Source organism: Galeopterus variegatus, unplaced genomic scaffold (genome assembly GCF_000696425.1).
Source record: "Galeopterus variegatus unplaced genomic scaffold, G_variegatus-3.0.2 Scaffold11590, whole genome shotgun sequence".
Taxonomy (NCBI): Eukaryota; Metazoa; Chordata; class Mammalia; order Dermoptera; family Cynocephalidae; genus Galeopterus; species Galeopterus variegatus.
Window position 1 is genome coordinate 36,123 of NW_007737701.1, and position 14,505 is coordinate 50,627.

At 61.4% G+C, this 14,505-nt stretch overlaps 1 pseudogene; it reads right to left on the reverse strand.

Annotated features, from left to right (window-relative positions):
- LOC103610690 overlaps positions 1-14,319 on the reverse strand; it is a 21,459-nt pseudogene extending 7,140 nt beyond the window's left edge.
- Between the last annotated feature and the right edge of the window lie 186 nt (positions 14,320-14,505).

Here is a 14,505-nt window from a genome sequence, read left to right on the forward strand (position 1 = left end):
CACACCTGTGCTGTGTGGACACACCTGTGCTGGGTGAGCACACCTGTGCTGTGTGGACACACCTGTGCTGAGTGAGCACACCTGTGCTGTGTGGACACACCTGTGCTGGGTGAACACACCTGTGCTGGGTGGACACACCTGTGCTGGGTGAGCACACCTGTGCTGGGTGGACACACCTGTGCTGGGTGAACACACCTGTGCTGGGTGGACACACCTGTGCTGGGTGAACATACCTGTGCTGGGTGAGCACACCTGTGCTGGGTGAACATACCTGTGCTGGGTGGACACACCTGTGCTGGGTGAGCACACCTGTGCTGGGTGGACATACCTGTGCTGGGTGAGCACACCTGTGCTGTGTGGGCACACCTGTCCTGGGTGAGCACACCTGTGCCGGGTGGACACACCTATGGCAGGTGGCCACATCTATGCTGGGTGAGCACATCTGTGCTGGTGGTCCCACCTCCAGAACATCTGCACCCACCTCTTGGGCTGTGAGCTCCAGATGGCAAGCAGGCCAGGGTGAAGTCCCCATTCCCACTGTGAGGGCTCCAGGAGAAGTCAGTCAATTGAGAAAAGGACAATTACAGGAAATGATCACTGTGGCATTTAACAACTTTGGCTGCGTGATCAGTGCAGGGTTTGCTGTGACAGTGAAGCCAGGGGTGAGAAGTAGAGAGAGGGGCACATGAACGGGTCCTCAGCTGCCCGGGGCTCCAGCACTGAGAGCTACCCCCTCACCCACTCCAATCAAGCACAGCCAGACTGGACGTGGGGACTGGGACCCTAAGAAGAGACAGGCCCGCCACCTGCACCAACAGCAAGGTGTCTGTGCCACCTTAAGAAGAAATTAGACTGGGAACAACTGCGGGGGGACATTCGCAGGAAAGATCAGGCTGAAGGAAGTGGACAGTGAAGGAGATCGAGGGACGGTCACTTCGTTCAGCTGTGAAGATGTCGAGCACAACAGGGGGACCAGATGTGCTCAAGACACAGCTGAGCACAACACACGTGTTGGTGGTCAGCAGGGAAAAAGCCAATGGGTGGAGATACCCCTCTGTCTTAGTAGTGCTGGGTGGGATTTTAAATATAAGTGCACACGAGGGCACTTCAATAAGTTCATGGAAAACAGAACTGAAAGATGATACGAATCTTTCCACGACCTTTTTGAAGACCCCTCATATATTTTTGTAGTTTTAAAATTTCTTTTTCAGAGTGGACCTATGCTTACAATTTAAAACACTTGACTTAAGAAAATATTAGGAAGTGTATATCGCAGTCCAGGTTTGTGGTCAAAGGCATCTCTATAAACAAGGCGTGGTGGTTGTTAGATATCAGGAATCACCACGAATCTTTCATGGCTATTCATAAGGCAGTCATTTCTCATAAATCTAGGATTCTGGCAGATTTGCCTAATAAAGTTAAAAGAGTAAATGGGAAGGAGAAATGTCACAGGAGGTCAGTGTGGGGGCTCCAGGACAGAATGCTACAAAGTGTGAGCAGTCTTTGGCCCCACAGGAAAAACGCCCCCGCACAGTCACAAAACTGCACCAAGCAGGGGCCTCGTTCCACCTGTGTGCAAGTGCGTCCATTAGTAAGACACAGACTCCTGGAGCGCACCTGCTGGGGCCCATCTGTGGTCGCCAACATAGCATTTAGGGGCCCTGGGAGCCACTGGGCCTGGGGCACATCCATCTCACACATCTTTCTGGGTGGGGTTGGAGTGGGGTGGGATGGGATTGGGGTGGGGACGTGGTTGGTCCCCTTCCCGTGCCCACTTTGTGCTCTCCCGATCCCAGCTCTACCCCACCCCTCACTCCTGGCCCTGCGCATCAGCTGGGCATCCTTGAACAGTGTGAAGGTCCAGGTTGCACCCAGTGCTGAGGGCTCCATGGCCACACCTCTAATGGAGGCGTGCTCCTTCCCCATCAGGCCAAAGGCCACCATCAGGTCAAACCCTGGAGACCAAGGGAGAGGATCAGAGTTGGGAGGTGTGGGATGGAGAGGCCAGAGCAGAGAGCTTCACACAGAGACAGAGGGGAGGCAGGAGACAGGCGGGGGGCCTGGGCTGGGGCCTCCCAGAGAGAATCCAACCCCTCGCTGGCCACGCCCACTCCCACCCCAAGCCACGCCATCCCCTTGTCCCTCAGCCCCAGTCCTGACGCTGGGGAAATACTCCAGTTTAGGAGGCCCAGAGATGAACAGAGCTGGACCCCTGGCACCCAGCCCCGCACACTGAGCCTTCAGCAAGCAGAGCCCCTGCAAGGCCCACTCTGCTGCCACCCCAGCCCTCGAGGTTTGTTTTTCTCTCCAAGGAAGAGTCCACTCACGAGTTCCTCTCATGGCACCACAGCTTCAGGAGGCCCCTTCTGTTCCACCCAGCCTGAAGACCCGCAGTGGCCCCATTCCCTGCCAGCCCCACGCGTCTGGGCCAGCAGAGCTGCAGGGGCCAGCGGCCAGTCCTCAAAGCACCCAGCTTCTCCTCCAGAATTAATTGGCACAAAGTGAAGGGTGGAATCCATTCACACTGGTGCTCATCAGCACTGCCAGCAGGTGCTGAGGCAGGATGAGGCAGAGGCGCCAGCCTTTCCAAGGCCTGTTTCAAGACAGCAGCCCCAATGGCCCTGCCTGCCCCGTCTGCCCCGCCATCCCCACTGTCCTCGTAGTCCCCACTCTCCCTGCAGTCCCCACTATCCCCACTGTCTCCACCTGCCCCACAATGAGCTCAGAGAAGCCCCACAGGGGACTCATTGATTTCTGGGGGCCCCAGGTGAGACTCACAGCCCTGAGGATGGCTGAGCCCGCCTGCACAGTCGGGGCGCCGTCCCCTGCTCAGGACAGAGTTCCCTGATCACGTCCCTAGTCCCTCCGGCCAACCGTCCACCTCCCAGCCCCTCTCTCTGGGGAGGGCTTCGGCTCTCCCACAGGAGGACTGAGGAGCCGGGGGCTCAGCCCCTCACAGCACCCAGCTCCTGGTCAGCAGGGAGACTCACACGGGGGCCAGAAAAGGGCCCCCAGCTCTGCCTCTGCTGTGCCACATCCTGGCAGTCACCTTGGACAAGCCTCAGTTCCCCCAAATGTGAAGCAGGAATAAAACCGCCCTGCCAACCTTGTAGGGACCGTCCTGCAAAGGTGCCAGCCCTGACTGAGCACCCTCTAATGTCCCCGTGGCTAGGTCCCAGGTCACGACCATCTTGGCCCCCACACACCAGGAACAGCCCAAGAGACGGTGAGGCAAGCATGGGGGCGGGTGAGGGAGGGACAGCGACTGTCAGCCCAGAGCAGAACCCACCTGGCAGGGAGCTGTCTGGGTGGAGGGTCGGGCAGGCTGCTGCAAGGACACAGAGAGACCAGGTGAGTGGGGGGCAGCCTGGGCCTCCCTATGCCAACAGCTCTAGGCTTCTGGATGGGCTGGCTGGGTCTGGGAGCCTGGCTGGGTCTGGGGTCTGGCTGGGTCTGGGGTCCTGCTGGGTCTGGCAGGTCCTGCTGGGTCTAGGGTCCTGGTGCCCACTCACTTGTTTGGCCCATGGCAGACACTGTCATGCTCTCCCCCACTGCATAGATAGCTGAGACCAGACCCTGTACCTGGTGGCCACCAGCAGGCTGGGAGTGTCATGAGGCTCCCGGGTCCTGGCACAGAGATCTGGGAGGGTGGGAACAGGGGTTGCCTGAGCCACCCCTCCCCGAGTGTCTTTGCCCAGTTATGAGGCTCAGCTCCCTTTTGTCTGTGAGTCCCATCAGAGAAGAGCTGCCACCCTCTACAGACAAGGGAGCTGTGTGACCCTGTTACCCCCCAGGACCCCAGGAGTCCCCATGAGGGGTGGCAGCTTCCCGCTCTACCGAGACTCACTGATTTCTCCAGTCCAGGGCCAGAGGCTGGTGCGTAGGTGAGCCAGTAGTGGAGGACGTGGCCACTTGGGGGTGTCCAGCTGACCGGCAGGCTGTTGGTGTCTCTGAGGCCAGGGCCAGGCTGGAGAAGGGCTCCTGCTCACTGCAGCTGCCCTAAAGCTCCCGGAGCATGGGGCTCAAGGCTCTCCAGGGAGGGGGTGCCCTGCGGTCAGGGGACCAACCGAACAGCTCCCCCCACAAGCCCGCCAGACCCCGTTTGCCTGGGCTGCCTCTGCCCAGAGACTGCCACCACAGGTGATCTGGATCCTGGAGGGCCCCATCAGACCCCAGCCATCAGGCCCAGAGTATCAGGGACTCAGGAAGTCACCTGCCAGTGGTTCTGGTGTTTTGGGGTCTTGGGCCTGTGGACCCGGGTGAGTGTGGGTCGCCTCCGGGCTGCCCTCTGGGCTGTTCCTGCCCTGGGCCCAGCTGAGGGGAAGAGGAGGAGCCACCTATGGGGGGCATAGTGGAGAGACACTGGGTCACTGTGGGACCCATCCCCATAGTAGGCCAGGATGGTGACCTTGTACGCAGCAGGCATCCCCAGGCCAGACAGGACGACCATGCCAAGGTTCCCTGGGACAGAGATCTGGGGAGAGGAGGGCTCAGGTGTCCATCGGGATCACAGGCTGTGGGCAGGCAGGGTTCCCAGATGCAGGACTGGGGTGGGCACACCCAGGGCTCTAGGTCCAGGAGCTGGGGCATGTGAGGGGCTCTCCTCTGAAGGACAAGCCCACCAGTCTCCCCACCCTCCACACCTCGTGGGCCTTCCCCTCTCCCAGGGTTGTCCACTTGATCTGGTAGACCGGCACGCCAGACGAGGTCACCCACACCAGCCGGACCTCATCCCCTGGCAGCTCTGTCACCGACGGCTGGCTTGGGTTGGGGGCTTTCTCTGGAAGATGGAAGCAGGAGACAGAAGCTGCAGGTGCAGGCCCTGTGCTATGGCGTCCCTGAACCCCATGTTTCAGCTTGGAGGTGCCGGCAGCCCCACCAATCACACCTTCCAGGCACACACTGAACATACACTGGTGGGTTTAACCACCTACCAGGACAGAAGGACGCAGCCCCAGACCTCTCCGCACTCACTCGTGGTCACGTGGCCATCAGTGTGGAGGAGCCGCCCCTGAGGTAGAGGCAGGTGACGCGGACTGTGTATGTGGTGGAGGAAGAGAGGGGCCCAGGGTGACTGAGGTGGCATTCCCAGGAGTCTCCGTCTGCAGTGGAGGGGACACGGGCAGGCTCAGCAGGTGCCTGGAGCCCCTGCTGGGATAGAGACCCAGGCCCGGGGCTGCAATCAGGATGACCCCATGTCCCCCCAAAAAAAACAGGGAAAATGGACATGTACTGGGGGATGGGATCGACCACAGAACCCAGGACAACCCCTGGCGTGGGGGCCTCCCCGCCTGGCCCACCCCTCTCGCACGTGCCCGTGCACCTTCATCACGCTGCCGTTCTACCTGTATTTATTTGTCTTTGCCTCACATCCCCCACCCACTCCTGCCGGACTGGGGCCCCCAAGGGCAGGGATGTGTCATGCTGCCCTATGCCAGGTCCTGCACCAGCCCTGAGGCAGCGCCTGTGAATGTGGGAGTGAGTGGAGATGGCTGGGGGTGCTGGGCCTTGGAGACATCGACCCCCATGCCCCCCAAAAACCCCCGTGATGCTGGGCTGGGCAGGAGGTGCTGTCACCAGACCCAAGGGGCCACCCTCGCCGGAGACGTAGCTGATCCTGACTAGGCGTATGGGCTGAGTCATGGCTCACATCCGAGAAGTGCAGGTGTCTGGGGGGGGTGGGTTCCAGTGTGGCTGCAGAGCACATCAAGGCCTCAGGGCCACCCCCACCCCCAGCAGGGAATAGCTGGGACTGAGAAGGCAACACGGGAACCAGAGGGGTACCACCCTGTGACTCACGGGACCTGGCGTGGATGCCCCGTGCGTCGCTGGCCTCTGACCTGCACAGGCTCTGCAGAGACTTCGTGGCCCCTGCCCGTCTCCAGGCCTTCCAGCAGCACCTCGGGCCTCCCCACCCGCACCTGGAGGGACACGCATCAGGGCCCGGCCCCCCCACCCCAACTACCCCTGCCACGCCTTATGCCCACTCCTGGCCTGCGCACCTCTCTGCCCTCCTGCTCACCCTTGGGGGAGGTGGGCTGGCATCACACCAGGTACTGGGAGGCCCCAGCCAAGGGCTGCCAGGTGAGACAAGCCCTACTGGGCACCACCACCACCAGGGTTAGTGCCCAGGGTGGAGGCAGAGGCACTGCAGGGGGCGGGGGCAACAGTCAGGGGGCACTTTAGAAACAGCACGTGTGGAAATCATACCCACAAACAAGGGGCCTCGTCACATGACAAGAGGATCTCAGTAAGTCCAGGCCATGGGGCTGTGCCTCACTGGAAACGCCACAGGGGTCACCACCCCACAGGTGCACGGAGTCTAAGCAGCTTTCCCAAACCTCATGTTGGGCCACGTTTTTCAGCTCATAACTCTGGGGGCAACAAGGCCACTCCATACTCTGTTTAAGGCCATTTGCCCCAAGAGTGGGAGTTAAAAGGACTTCAGAAAGAAGCCAGACACACAAGGCCACCCATCATGTGATTCCATTTGTACGAAATGTCCAGAACAGGGGAACCCAGTGACAGGAAGCAGATGTTGGGTTGCCAGGGGCTGGGGGAGGTTTGGGGGCTGAGAGCTAAGGTGTGGGGCTTCCTTCTGGGGGTGAAATGCTCTGTAGTGCCCCGTGGCGATGCTTGTGCGGCTCTGCACGTGCTGCCTGCCTTGAATGGTGCACGTTGAGGGGGCACATTGTATGGCATGTGGCTCTCTCTCCACAGCACTGCCACAGGGGCTCACAGTAGCCCCAGGCAGGGGTGTTGGAGACCCAGCAAGCTGGGGGCCAGGCAGGTGGGAGCTCTGGAAATGGTGTATTAGCAGGAGGAGGAAGGGTCACAGCTGTGGTGATGACACCAGTGACATTGCTGGTGTTCAGAAGAGGACACCAAGGTCAGAGAGGCCCGGTGACTCAGCTTTGGCCACACAGCAAGTTGGAGGTGGTGCCAGTCCTGGGTGCTAGGGTCCTAGGAGAGGCCAAGAATGGGGGGCATCCCCACCCTGAGCCACCTACCTGTGGCTGCCAGGCCCCTCAGGCCCTCGCCGACCCCACCCTTGTAGACGGGAAACACGGAACCCAGNACCTGCCAGTGGTTCTGGTGTTTTGGGGTCTTGGGCCTGTGGACCCGGGTGAGTGTGGGTCGCCTCCGGGCTGTTCCTGCCCTGGACCCAGCTGAGGGGAAGAGGAGGAGCCACCTACGGGGGGCACAGTGGAGAGACACAGGGTCACTGTGGGACCCATCCCCATAGTAGGCCAGGATGGTGACCTTGTACGCAGCAGACATCCACAGGCCAAGACAGGACGACCATGCCAAGGTTCCCTGGGACAGAGATCTGGGGAGAGGAGGGCTCAGGTGTCCATCAGGATCACAGGCTGTGGGCAGGCAGGGTTCCCAGATGCAGGACTGGGGTGGGCACACCCAGGGCTCTAGGTCCAGGAGCTGGGGCATGTGAGGGGCTCTCCTCTGAAGGACAAGCCCACCAGTCTCCCCACCCTACACACCTCGTGGGTCTTCCCCTCTCCCAGGGTTGTCCACTTGACCTGGTAGACTGGCACGCCAGACGAGGTCACCCACACCAGCCGGACCTCATCCCCTGGCAGCTCTGTCACCGACGGCTGGCTTGGGGTGGGGGCTTTCTCTGGAAGATGGAAGCAGGAGACAGAAGCTGCAGGTGCAGGCCCTGAGCTATGGCGTCCCTGGGCCCCACGTCTCAGCTTGGAGGTGCCTGCAGCCCCACCAATCGCACCTTCCAGGCACACGCTGAACATACACTGGTGGGTTTAACCACCTACCAGGACAGAAGGACGCAGCCCCAGACCTCTCCGCACTCACTCGTGGTCACGTGGCCATCAGTGTGGAGGAGCCACCCCTGAGGTAGAGGCATGTGACGCGGACGGTGTATGTGGTGGAGGAAGAGAGGGGCCCAGGGTGACTGAGGTGGCATTCCCAGGAGTCTCTGTCTGCAGTGGAGGGGACACGGGCAGGCTCAGCAGGTGCCTGGAGCCCCTGCTGGGATAGAGACCCAGGCCCGGGGCTGCAACCAGGATGACCCCATGCCCCCCAAAAAAAAAAACAGGGAAAATGGGCATGTGCTGGGGGATGGGATCGACCACAGAACCCAGGACAATCCCTGGGGTGGGGGCCTCCCCGCTTGGCCCACCCCTTTCGCACGTGCCCGTGCACCCTCATCACGCTGCCGTTCTACCTGTATTTATTTGTCTTTGCCTCACGTCCCCCGCCCACTCCCACCGGACTGGGGCCCCCAAGGGCAGGGATGTGTCATGCTGCCCTATGCCAGGTCCTGCACCAGCCCTGAGGCAGCGCCTGTGAATGTGGGAGTGAGTGGAGATGGCTGGGGGTGCTGGGCCTTGGAGACATCGACCCCCATACCCCCCAAAACCCCCGTGATGCTAGGCCGGGCAGGAGCTGCTGTCACCAGACCCAAGGGGCCACGCTCGCCGGAGACGTAGCTGATCCTGACCAGGCGTACGGGCTGAGTCATGGCTCACATCCGAGAAGTGCAGGTGTCTGTGGGGGTGGGTTCCAGTGTGGCTGCAGAGCACATCAAGGCCTCAGGGCCACCCCCACCCCCAGCAGGGAATAGCTGGGACTGAGAAGGCAACACGGGAACCAGAGGGGTACCGCCCTGTGACTCACGGGACCTGGCGTGGATGCCCCGTGCGTCGCTTGCCTCTGACCTGCACAGGCTCTGCAGAGACTTCGTGGCCCCTGCCCATCTCCAGGCCGTCCAGCAGCACCTCGGGCCTCCCCAACCGCACCTGGAGGGACACGCATCAGGGCCCGGCCCCCCCACCCCAACTACCCCTGCAATGCTTATCTGCCCACTCCTGGCCTGCGCACCTCTCTGCCCTCCTGCTCACCCTTGGGGGAGTTGGGCTGGCATCACACCAGGTACTGGGAGGCCCCAGCCAAGGGCTGCCAGGTGAGACAAGCCCATCTGGGCATCACCACCGCCAGGGTTAGCGCCCAGGGTGGAGGCAGAGGCACTGCAGGGGGCGGGGGCAACAGTCAGGGGGCACTTTAGAAACAGCACGTGCAGAAATCATACCCACAAACAAGGGGCCTCGTCACATGACAAGAGGATCTCAGTAAGTCCAGGCCATGGGGCTGTGCCTCACTGGAAACGCCACAGGGGTCACCACCCCACAGGTGCACGGAGTCTAAGCAGCTTTCCCAAACCTCATGTTGGGCCACGTTTTTCAGCTCATAACTCTGGGGGCAACAAGGCCACTCCATACTCTGTTTAAGGCCATTTGCCCAAAGAGTGGGAGTTAAAAGGACTTCAGAAAGAAGCCAGACACACAAGGCCACCCATCATGTGATTCCATTTGTACGAAATGTCCAGAACAGGGGAACCCAGTGACAGGAAGCAGATGTTGGGTTGCCAGGGGCTGGGGGAGGTTTGGGGGCTGAGAGCTAAGGTGTGGGGCTTCCTTCTGGGGGTGAAATGCTCTGTAGTGCCCCGTGGCGATGCTTGTGCAGGTCTGCACGTGCTGCCTGCCTTGAATGGTGCACGTTGAGGGGGCACATTGTATGGCATGTGGCTCTCTCTCCACAGCACTGCCACAGGGGCTCACAGTAGCCCCAGGCAGGGGTGTTGGAGACCCAGCAAGCTGGGGGCCAGGCAGGTGGGAGCTCTGGAAATGGTGTATTAGCAGGAGGAGGAAGGGTCACAGCTGTGGTGATGACACCAGTGACATTGCTGGTGTTCAGAAGAGGACACCAAGGTCAGAGAGGCCCGGTGACTCAGCTTTGGCCACACAGCAAGTTGGAGGTGGTGCCAGTCCTGGGTGCTAGGGTCCTAGGAGAGGCCAAGAATGGGGGGCATCCCCACCCTGAGCCACCTACCTGTGGCTGCCAGGCCCCTCAGGCCCTCGCCGACCCCACCCTTGTAGACGGGAAACACGGAACCCAGGTCCTCCGTGCTGGAGGTCAAGTGTGAAGCTCTGCGGACTGGACGAGGCAGGCCCCTCCAGCAGCACCTGGAACGGAGGAGGTGAGGATGGAGCTGGGCGAAGTGGGGCTCAGGGGGCCTGAGGAGCCTGCTTCCTGCATGGATGGTCCCGGCACCGCCTGGTATGGTGGGCGAGGCAGGCCAACGACAATCAATCAATTGCTCAATTGGTCAGGAGAAGCCAGCAGTACCACGTGCCAGTGTCCCCTCTTCTGTCCTGTGGTCTGTGGGGACGCACGGCACCCGTGTCCTAGTGCTGCAGCTCTACCCTGCACTTGGACAGCTCCACCCCGCCCCATGCTTTGCTCTTTTCTCAACATGGACTTAGGGGTTCATCTCAAGGGTGGTCCTAGCAGAGACCGCCCAGGGTGGGGGAGGCTGAGGGCCACCCCTCACCTCCCTGAGGACACCACCTCTGGAAGGCCGCCACACGATCAGGTATTTGAGGGGCAGCTGCAGGGCCAGAGTCCAGGACAGGTGGACACTGGAGGAGGTCACCTGGGTCAGGACCAGGCTGGTGGGCGCGGAGAGGGGATCCAGGGACAGAGCAGCTGTGCCTGTGGGTGGGGAGGGCCGTGGTCAGCGGCTCCAGCAGGCAGCAGGCATTAGTGGCTCAGCTGCTCTCCCCTGGTGGCCACTTACAGGAAGGACAGGAAAATCGCCCCCATGGGCCCCTCTAACAACAGAGGTCCCCCAGTGGGGGCTCAGATGCCCTCAGAGCCGGGAGGACCAGCCTGGTCTGCCACACGGGAGCCACAGCTTCTGACCTCCTGCCCAAAGCAGCCAGCGTAGTAGACCCTGCCCCTCACCTGGGCCCCCTGCAGACTCCTGCCCTGGAACTTCTGACAGATAAGGCGGCTGAGCAGGCCGGCCACGTGCACAGCTGTGGGAAATCCAGCACGTGCTGGACAGTGAGGCCCAGCGGCTGGGAGGCCAGAAGCCTCAGGTCGGCCTCGTCGGCATTCTTCACACCTACTCAAGGGGTGGGGGGCAAGGAGGTGTCTGACTGGCCCACCCTGCGACCACTGTCCCACCTAACAAGCCAGACCACCAGGAGCCCTTACAGGAATCTCTTGGTGTGTGTGAGGCGGCAGTTCCAGGACACATGCCCAAGACCCCACAGGTCTCCAATCAGGGTCCCCTGAGGGGTCCTGGGTCTTGGCAGGGACTAGGGCCAGGTGGGAAGGCCAGCACAGGGTCACGCAGCAGAGAGGCTGGGGGCGGGGGGACCTACAGATGACACTGTGGCCCCGAACAATTCAGCAGGGAGCAGCCACAGGGTGGTGCCCACAGGTGTGGTCACCTCTGAGTGCCAGGCAGGGGCCTGGCTCTGCATGCTGGTCTGTAGAGCAGGGAGTCCTCCCCATGTCGCAGACACGGAAGCTGAGCCCAGAGGCCAAGTGCCCAACCTGTCATCCAGCTGAGAGGGCTGAAGCCAGGATGTAAACCCCCCTCTGTGGCCCAGAGTCCACCCAGGCCATGGCAGTCACCCACAGCAAACACGTCAACACCCAGGCGCCTGAGGACGTGGGCAGCCATGTGCACGCCATCCTGGGACTTGCCATCCGTCACCAGAATCACCATTTTGGCTGCCTCTGGACAGAGACCCGCTGCTGGCTTCAGGTTCTGTCCCAGCATGTAGGTCAGGGCAAGACCTTGAGGACAGCAGAATTAAAATGATAGGCGACTGTGAGCGCCCCTCCTCAGGACACCATCCCCAGGCACGGCTGCTCCACTGGCGCTTGGCCCCAGTGCTCTCTGTCCACCCAAGCCCATCCTGCCCCTCCAGGCTGAGGGTGTCAGGGGTCTGCCTGTGAAGCTCACAGAGGGCGGCTGCCTCCAGCAAGGCCACACCCAGTCACCCAGGTGGGCCCCACCAGCAAGGCCAGCAGCCCCAAGCGGCAGCTGCTGTTGGTCAGAGGAGCCGTTTGGTCCAGCAAGACTGCCCGGCAGAGGCCCACATCTCTGCCGAGGACGTACCAGGGGGTGCCCCGCCCTTCTCACACTGGGCTCGGCGTCCACAGCCCCACTCGGAGTGTCATCTGCACACAGGTCTTCAGAGTAGGAGGGCGCAGGGAGGCTGAGCAGAGGAGGGTGAGGGGGACAGACGCGGGGCAGACGTCCCCCTGCGCGTTCCCTCCCTTGTAGCGGAGCCTGCAGATGGTGGCCGGCACCTCCTCCTCGGTGCTGAAGGAGTTCGGGTCCCACTCAGTCTGGGGGTCTCCACTGTACTAAAGCAGGCCTGTGGGGAGGGGCATGGTGTGGCCACAGGGCTGTCTCTGTGTCCTCCATGGAGCCCCGCACAGGTCAGGAGCTGCCACTGTGCACACAGATGGCTGCCCGTCCCCCAGGAGAGGCCTGTGTTTGCAAAGCTTGGGGCTTCCACATAGAGGAGCCACCAGACACCCCCACTTGGGGACAGCTGCTCCACCAGACCAGGTCGGGAGCCATGCCTCCACCCCACCCCTGCCCTGGCCCACGCGGGGATCTTTGTGACTCAGACCACAGCAACCACAGTGAGGGGAGGTCTCTCCTCCCATCTGCGCTGGGGGAGCCGCTGTCCCTCGGCTTGTAAGGAATTATGAGGATCAGCGTCCAGGTGGGGCTAATGCGGTGAGGAGTGGGGTGGGCGATGGCACCCACCTACTTGGACTTTATCGGGCCCAATTTCAAAGGGTTCCATGACACTGGCCAGGAAGTCTTTGACCTGCTGGAAGTGACTGTGGCTGATACTCCAGGATTCGTCCACCAGGAAGACCATGTGGGCAGGCATGGGGGGCATGCAGTGGAACTGGAGGCCAGCCGGGACAGGCAGGGAGCGGGTGAGGTGCTGAGGACTGTTGGTGCTACAAGACCCCCAAGTTGCCCCACCTAGCCCCTGCCCCCTGAGGTTGGTGGAGAGGGGGCCACGGCGTTCCAGCCTCAAGTGTGAAGCGGTGGCCGGGGTGAGTCTGTGGGGTCAGAAGGGACTCTGAGAACCCCAGTATCACCAGAACTGGACAATCCCACAAGGACCGCTTCGGTGGTCTCAGCCCTTCTAAGCCCTCGCAGAGGAGGTTGATAAAAATGGCTGAAATGGCAGCTCAGTGCCTGGGGCTCCCTCTGCCCTCCAAAGGCCAGGTGGCGCTGGCTGCTGTGTGTGGCTGTCGACGTGAGAGTCTGCCTTCCCTGCAGGGCTGGGAGGTCTCCACACACCAGACGGCCAGGCCCACTGCCCGTGGGGTGAGGTTAGCACCGCGGACAGCTCCAGGCAGTGCCACTGAGGGAGAGAAAATGGACTTTGGGCTGCCCTTGGCTGCTTTGGGCTGGGGCAAAAACTCACTGTCCTTACCAGCCAGGACTTCTCTGGAGACAAAGACCCTCTCTCACCTGCTGGCCTCCCAGCACAGTTAGCACAGTGAGACCACCATAGGCTGAGACCCCCAGTCTAATGGGGGAGGAACAGCCCCACCCTATAGGCCCTACACTGGTGGGGAAAACCCTATCCTAGCAGCCCCCAAGTCCACTGGGGAGATATGGCATGGCCCTGTACAAGGAGGGGAGGATGGGGACCTGGACCTGAGGACCCCACCTGAGGAGGTGTGCCCAATCTGAGGAGGGGGCACTTCCTTTAGTTCCAGGTCTGGTGCAGCAGGCAGAGGCCTCCCTTTGAAGACCCCAGTTTGACTGGGAGACAAAGTCACAGGCATCCAGCTCATGGGGAAAGTAAGCCCAGCCTGCGGGGCCCCATGGGCTCTGTCTGTGCCCTGCCTGCACCCCCTGCCCCCATCACAGAGCAGCCCCTCCCCCTTGCCCAGCCTCTCTCTCCCTCCAATGGAGGCCATGGTGTGGCTCTACCTCTCAGAGCCTGGGGTCAGCTGTGCAGGGGCCTGGCCCCCAGTGCCCCTGGACCAGCTGTGCTCAGGCTGCTCCTGATCCCTGCTGGGCACTCCTGGGGTGGGAGTCACAGCCATCACCTCTCACCTCCCAGACTCAGGCTGGGGGCTCCTGCGGGGCTCAGAGGTGGTGTGACCACCTGCCCCAAGTGGCCTGGGTTTGAGAGAATCCAGGACCATGACCAGCAAGCTTAAGTTGAAGCTAGAGAGTGAGTGGTCAGATATGAGGAAGAACTTCCCCACATAGTGAGAAACGCCAGAAGCTGAAAGTTGGTCCCTCCCCCAGTGACTTACTCTCACTCCATGTTGACCCACCAAACATGGGCAGGTCTTGGCTTGGGGAGAAGGCAACCTGGGGCTCAGAATTCAGCTCAGGGTCTGGGCTGCCCACATGGGCAGGGGTGGGCTCTTGGCCTGTCCTGAGAGGCCTCTGGCTGCTCCTGCTTAGAGAATTACTCTTCCGATCCTCAGCTGCAGAGAGACACAAGGGGCCATCAGGACCCCTCCCTCCAGGGTGGGAGCAGAGGGCCTGGGACTGGGGGCCCACACATACCTCTTCCCTCAAGGGCACATCCTTGGGTTCCATGGATCCCCAGCCCCGCATGGGTGAGACAGACCACAAAAGATGACCACAAAAAAGACATGCCTACAATCATA